The sequence below is a fragment of the Acinonyx jubatus genome, chromosome C2, assembly GCF_027475565.1.
Source record: "Acinonyx jubatus isolate Ajub_Pintada_27869175 chromosome C2, VMU_Ajub_asm_v1.0, whole genome shotgun sequence".
In the NCBI taxonomy this organism is placed as follows: Eukaryota; Metazoa; Chordata; class Mammalia; order Carnivora; family Felidae; genus Acinonyx; species Acinonyx jubatus.
The window spans coordinates 39,005,064-39,013,103 of NC_069384.1; positions in this window are offsets into that span (position 1 = coordinate 39,005,064).

Here is an 8,040-nt window from a genome sequence, read left to right on the forward strand (position 1 = left end):
AAGGATAGCAGAGCAGGAAGACATTATACAGGAGAAATACCTGGCTTGTTTAAAAGAACCAGTCTTAAAAATACACAGCTTATGTTATTATGTAGAAATGGTGAAGGATACTCCTCATAAATGGAATCAGATGGCAATAAGAGGAAGCATATCTGATATCAGGATTGATTAGTTAAATGATACAGTAGCACCTAAAAGGCTACATACATCTGTTGTTACAATGTGAAGTACCCCAAGGAATTAAAGGATCATACGAGAAAGAGTAGAGGAATTTCACACACCTTAACTTTTTCTCTAGTTGACAGTTGAACTGCAGAGATACCATAAACCTATTTTCATGCTAGAATAACAATACTCTCCAAAATAAATAAATAAATCTAAATCTATTTTAACAGATACTATGATATTCAAGAAGAAAGAAAATGTGATATTCAAGGAAAAAAATACTTTGTTTGACAGTAGTTAGCCAAGAGAAAATACATGATTTCTTTTCTGCAAAAGTCGTTTTGAAAAATAAAATAAAATTTAGCAATACAGATGACAATAAACTAATTTCTGATCATCACATAGATAGGTACTCTTTTTTATATTGGAAAATTAAATAATGACAATTTTTAAGTTTATTTATTTTAAGAGAGAGAGAGAGCGAACATGACTGGAGGAGGGAGGGAGGGCAGAGAGAGAGGGTGAGAGGGAATCCCAAGCAGGCTCTGCACTGTCAGCACAGAACCCCCAATGTTGGGCTCAAACTCATGAACTGTGAGATCATGACCTAAGCCAAATCCAAGAGTCGGAAACTTAACCAATTGAGCCACCCACGTGCTCCAAGAATGACCGTGTTTAAGTAGTAGTGGGCTTCAGTGGCAGCCATGTGTTACTATAATCAACTATTTAACTATGTTGAAATGTTACAAAACTTTTGTGCCTATTTAACTGTCTTGTGGTCAAGATATCCAAATTGAGCACATTAAAGTCTTGTAAATGAAAGCAACTTAGTCTAATTTTTTTTCAGAAAAAAGATAATCTTCTTGGATAAACTGATATAAATTGATTTTAGTATTAACCTATTGTTCAGATTCAGACACACCTGTCTACTTTCCTATTGGAGTTATGACTAAAAGTATATTAATGATCCTTTCTTCAGTCAGTACATTTAACTCAAGGGAGTATAGGGTCTCCTTTGAAAATAAACCACAACAGGGGCGCCTGGGTGGCTCAGTCAGTTGAGCATCCAACTTTGGCTCAGGTCATGATCTCACAGTCTGTGGGTTCGAGCCCCACGTCAGGCTCTGTGCTAACAGCTCAGAGCGTGGAGCCTGCTTCGGATCCTGTGTCTTCCTCTCTCTCTGCCCCTCCCCCACTCTCACTTTGTCTCACTCTGTCTCTCAAAAATAAATAAATGTAAAAAAAAAGTTTAAAAAAAAATAAAAAATAAATAAAAATAAACCACAACATAATAATATGATAACTGAGCATGAGCCCATATTCTAAAACCTCTGATATACATTATTCTTTGATGCTAGAAACAGTGAAGTAAACCTTACATAGAAGAAATAGGCCAAAAATTATGTTGCAGTATTTCCTCTCTAAACTTGGCAAGTAATGGTTTTTACTATGAAACCAATAAAAGCATTTGGTATGATCTCCATCACATCATTATTTTTTCAGTATGCCTTCAAGCTTCTCTAAGTAACATGTGCTATTTGGAAAAGGGAAACATAGTCAAATTTAGTGGCACATAGCCAATGCTATTTAAAAAAAAAATGCTTTTGCCTTTGTACTAGTTGATATCAGGTTGGTGTTGGTATTGGGGGGGTTGTCTTTAGGCTAGCAATGTAAGAAGGAGTACTTTTCGGGGTAATAATTTTAAGTTATATAGTTATTTTTCAGTGACCACTTTGAATTAGGCCCTAGGATGTTAATGACTCAGTTCACTTAGAAATTTGAAAATTCAGAGGGTCTTGGGAGAAAAGAAAAGAAAATAATTACCCACTGCTGAAATATTTAGAAATATGAATTGTTTTTTTTTTCCTACAAGGCTCAACCAATTGTATTTCTGTCTCACTGGTGTGTAGTTCATATAATGTTGAGCTAAAATACAGAAAAACTTCATTGGTATAAGCAACAGATACAGGAAAACTCACATATAATGATGATGATGATGATAATAATGATGATATATCTAGCAAGTACACAGCATTTATTATGTGCTAGAAATTATTCTAAGACACAGATAGATAGATGCACAGATATATATTAATATTTATATATGGTACATGTATATATGTAGAAATATATACACAGATATAATATAAACATGTATATATAGAAAGATAAGCGTATATATATTTATATATGACACATGTATATATGTAGAGATACATACACAGATATAATATAAACATAAGCACACACAGAGAATGAAACAGAAACAGAGAAAGAATGTCTTTACTAAAATTCCAATTCCATATGTGGCAAATACCATTATCTCAATTTCAAAAATAAGAAATCAGCACAAAGTATCAAATTAGCTTTTGTATGATCAAACAGCAAATAAGTTCTGGAGGCAGGATTCAAAATCAGAAGCAGGAAGGCCTTGGAGTCTATATGTTGAGTCTCTATACCAAAGTGGACTTCCCTTTCATTAAGGCCTCAAACTTTTATTAAAAAGAAAAAAATCTGAGCTGTATCCCCTAAATCTACTTTCAAGCAAATAAGTGGTTATGTTATTTTTATTGTTTCTCATTGCAAAGTGGCTCAAACAGTTGACAGACTTCAAAGTCTGCCGTACTTGAGTTTGAATCCTGATCAACATATGACTTACTACAAGTATTACTTGGGGTTAATCACTTACTATTTCTGAGCCTCAGTTTCCTCATCTCTAAACAATGAGAAATAATAGTTTCCTTTTACTATTGTATACAGAATTCAGCAAAGATCAGTTTTATCATTTGTGAAGTTCTTGACATAGAGCATAGAAAATGGAAAAGGCAGAATAAATAGCATTATTATTAATATAATTGTTGCCATCATCATCATCATCATCATCATCATCATCATCACCTTCCTTTGGCATGGTGTTCAAATTTTTAGACAAGTTAATTAATATGAAATAAGCATATCCTAAACATATGGTGAATAATGAATGAGTGTTCATGTTATCTTGCAACATCTTACAGAATATCAACTCTGTTGTATAAACACTCTTACTATTTTAGAGAGTATTAGCCCTACACATTAAATTGAGAAAGTATGCTTGGGATGTGGTTGGGATTTCTTGGGATACTTCATTTGTATTAATACATCAATTTCCAATGTGTACTTACAACCCAGCATTCTTTCACTGGGCCAGGGTTGTATTTATGTCTGTATCCATTTGACTTCAGTTTAATCCCTGATAAACTTTTGTAGTTCAGCCCTTATCTTGATCTGAGTCTCCATATCCATCTTTTTCTATGATAAAAGACCTAATAACTTCTATAATTAACTGCACTCAAATGTGTTTAAGGAAAGCTGACATCTAGCACAAGAAACATCTTGTCTTAGAGCCATATTTGAAGAGTGAAGGCCAATTTTCAGAGATTCCAAATTCTTGATTTAGTCTACATGATCTTGAACACCGCTAAAAAATTATAATTCTCTATATGTAAAAAAAAACTACCATGTTAGTGATCCTATTTTAAACATATTTAATATTGAGATTATATTGCAAATGTAGTAACAAAGATATATTCTTTAATAAGAGAAAAAGAGTGTCTCCATAGATTCTTCACAATTTCTTGCTTTTTCATTTTCTTTTTTTTTTAATTAGTGACAGGAAGGATATTGACCTTTATATGTGAATCTAATAGCCCTAAAATCTTATTTGGTTCAACAAACAGTTATATAGTAACTACTAATAAAATTAGTCATTAGTTATTATCCATTTCACATTCAATAGATCTTTTTAATTTTAGAAATGATCCCATAAGGTATTTTATGGGAAATAAGGTATTACCTCCATTAAAAAAAAAAAAAGACGGAAACTAAGACCAAACAGATGAATAGTACAAAAGACAGTGAGCTTTCACTGCAAGTAAACCTTGCAGTCCACTGCAGTGGGACACAACCATGAACACAGAAAGCTTTACACAAGGCATGACATAAGCTAAGCTATATAAGCAGAATACTTTGCATTTACACAGTGAGAAGCTCATGATACTGATGGGAGAAAACTAGAAGGAACTGCCCTTTGATACAACTCAAAAGAACAAGTGAAACATCTGAAACTGTGGGAAAGGACTGTTGAGGCAGAAGAAACCATTTAATCAAAGGCGCAAAGATGTGCAAATGTAAGGCAAAATTGGAAATGAGTGGGTCGCCATGTGCAGTTGTCATGTGGAATGTTTGAGCACATCTGCTCTCAAACTTCAGCACACATCAGAATCACTCAGCAGTGGACCCAAAAAATTGTCCATTTCTACTAACAAGTGACAAGGTTATTCTGATGCTTCTGACTCAGGGAGTGCACTTTGAGAACTACTAGTTTAGGGGCATATGAGTTACTAGGTTTACTTCTGAATTGAAATTCATTGCAGAATATAAAGTAATATATTGCTTATAATTTGTAAAACAAGATGTCCAATTTTGGCCTACAGTGTTGAAATCCTATGAATGAAAGTGTAATTGAATATAACTCTGAAGGCCTATTGAGAAAGGACTTACCACAATGGAGTCAGTAGTTCATATAACTGTATATTCAACTGTCTGCTTAGAGTCCTAAGGATGAAAGTTCTGATAATATTGACATAAGACCACGCTGTTTCTAAGAACAAAAATTAAAGCAGCAAGCAGTGCCCCGGTTGTAGTAACATATCAATTGTTTCTCTAGTCTCTAGACTCCAAATGGAGACTAGAGAAACAAAGCAATACCATGTGACATATGCCAAAGTGATGCCATGTGAGACCAAAGAAAGGTCTTTGAAGTGTCTCATCTATGTGAAGATCTATTGTAAGTGGTCTATGAATTTGTACACATCCCACAAGTGTGCAACTGAAGTAGATATGGGGGAGTTAAAGTCCACCTTTAATCCCTGTATCCTGATATTCGACATGGAGTCTGGGGTATAGATTTTCCTGCCACAAAATATTCATTTATCCAGATGGTGCATCCTTTTCTAATCTATCATCCCATTTTAAGAGTCTTTTTATTCAAACCCAGTAAGCCAAAGAATTGGGGCCAATTTTTCAGTTCCTGAAATATGAGAAAAAGCAATCACAATCACAACGTGGCTATATGACTATAAGTTACATGACAATACATTACATTACTCTAAGTTACATGGCTATAAGTGATCTAATTCTTCTGGGCTGCAGTTTTCCAAAACATGAGTTGACATAGTTGGAATAAGTAATCTCAAATGTTCTTTCATCCCTGATATCTCACAATCCTATGTTTTAGGATAAAGGAAGACATAGTATGGAATAGAAAAAAAAAATCATGAGAATTGATGCTGAGCAGATCTGGGTGGAAATCCACATTCAGAAAGTTTTAGATGCACCATTTAATCTCTCTGAGTTTCAGCTTAATCATCTGAAAAATGAGGATAATGATTCTTACTTCATAAGAACAAGTAAAACTGAAGAACAATGAGTTCCAACATAAATATTTTGTTAAAGTCATTGAAGCAAAAAATTGCTTCCATTATTTGTGTGCCCTTGGTAAAATAAAGAACCACACAGAATGAAAAGTCACACATATCCCCATATCAAGTCTCCCCTTTTCCAACCCTGCAAGGTTTAAATCTATAGATAACTTTTTTAAAAAGATAATACGGAAGGAAGGAAGTGATAGAAACAGATGGAAGAAAGGAGGAAAGGATGTAGGGAAAGAGAGATCTTTTAATTCTAGAAGAGAACTCTTTCTCTTTAATCCAAAATGAAAAACTCAAATCATGGCAGTATAAAGATATAGAGACCATATGAAAAGTTACTATAAAAATTAAATTGTCAGTAGATGATAGACAGATAGATGAGATGAAGGTAGATAGATTATATAAAGTATGATCACAAAAGGAACAATCAAGCAGCACAAGAATTATTTAACAGGTATCTCTATAGAGAAAAGATTCAGTATTAACATGTTAAATTCTTGAAAGTGTCCTTCCTTAAAGGGTACGAAGTGCTTTCCTATTTTTGAGGAATACTGGAAACATGGTGGGCACAGAGGGTCAAACCAAATCCTGTTTGAATCTTGATTCCCACACTTGTACTCCAGTAATGTGACTTGGGACCGGTTGTTTACACTTTCTCAGCCTTAATTCCCTTACTTGTCAAATGTAGATAACACTACCTACTTTTCTAGCAAGTCTTGTTGCTTACTCACATGAAAAAATCAATTGCAACACTCCCAGCCTCGTTTCTGAGCTGTCTCTAAGCATTGCCTCTTCCGAGGCATATCATTAAATATGATAATGTTTGTAAAGTACTTGCACATAGTATTCATTCAATGAATATTACCTTTATTAATATTAAAGTTTTGTATAAAAGTATTTAGGTTACCTTCAGTTAAAGATATTTACAAATGGGTACCATCATTTCAATTACTTTAATACCCTACAATTTTTAACTTTGTGAAGTTAATCTAAAATATTTATGTTTCTGGGGAGCCTGGGTGGCTCAGTCGGTTAAGTGTCTGACTTCGGCTCAGTTCATGATCTCGCAGTTCTAGCCCCACATGGGGCTCTGTGCTGACAGCTCAGAGCCTGGAGCCTTCTTTGGATTCTGTGTCATCCGCTCTCTCAGTCCCTCCCCTGCTCGTACACTGTCTGTCTTCTCTCTCTCTCAAAAATCAATAAAACATTTAAAAATTTATTTAAATAAAATATTTATGTTTCCTTCAAAAACTGGTAAAAGTTAAATGAAGATGAAGCATTTTCTACAACTTCGGTGACTTTTCATGGGACAAAGGAGAAACATGGCCATTTCAAGATTCACTTTTTCCATACAAGTCAAATCCTATTACTACCATTTCTCAACATTAGCCAATTTATCCAAGCAAGCAAACATAATAGCATAAGCAGACCAGCCTAAAACACAAGTAAAAGCATCAGTCATCTTTGTGTGAGTGTTGAACATTGTTTTTCAAAAATCCCAAAATGATAATGCCCCAACAAGTATCCTTTTATCTTCTCAATACCTGAAATTCTAAATTTTAGTGTTGCTTTGTGTTCAAAGCCAAGATCTCTCCTAATATGTTCAAATACTCCTGAAAAACATACTTTTTAAATATAATCACTGGTTCTCCATACTCACGCTCATATTCAATCATGATTTTGACCAACTGCCTCCTCTGACATAGCCAGCCTTATAATCCAGGTGATTTTTCCACTCCTTTTTGGCTGTGTACTTAAAATCTAAATGCTAGTCCATTTGAAATGATTGAATGATCATTAATACTACTCAAGCTACAAACTAAACACCCTTTTTATTATTATGAGTAAATATGTAGGCACAGTGTACCGATGTTGAAAAATACAAAAGTTAAAGAAAATCAGTATCACCTTCCACTCAGAATCATCCTACATAAATAGCAACAAAAAGCTCATACCCTACTATTTTCATAAATATTATTGTAACTATTCTAATGAGTGTATAATATGCATTCACATATTTGTACTATAATTAACTTCAATAATTTTTACTGTTGATGCCAATTTTTTAGTATCATAAATGACATGACAATAAATATAATTATATATATAAACATGTGAGCATTATACATTATTTTAAAATAGCTTCTTAAGGGGGGAATTCCTGATCCAAGGTTAATAAACAGCACCAACTTTTGGAAAGTATGTCATTTTACTTCCCAGGAACATTGTATCAATTAACATTAAATAAGATCACTGTTTAAAATATTTCCTTCTAGTAACAGAGTGCCTGATTAGCTCAGTCAGTGGAGCATGTGATTCTTGATCTCAGGGTTGTGAGTTTGAATCCCATCCATTGGGGAGAGGGTAAAATTTAAGAAGTAAATAAAATATTTCCAGTAACATTTAC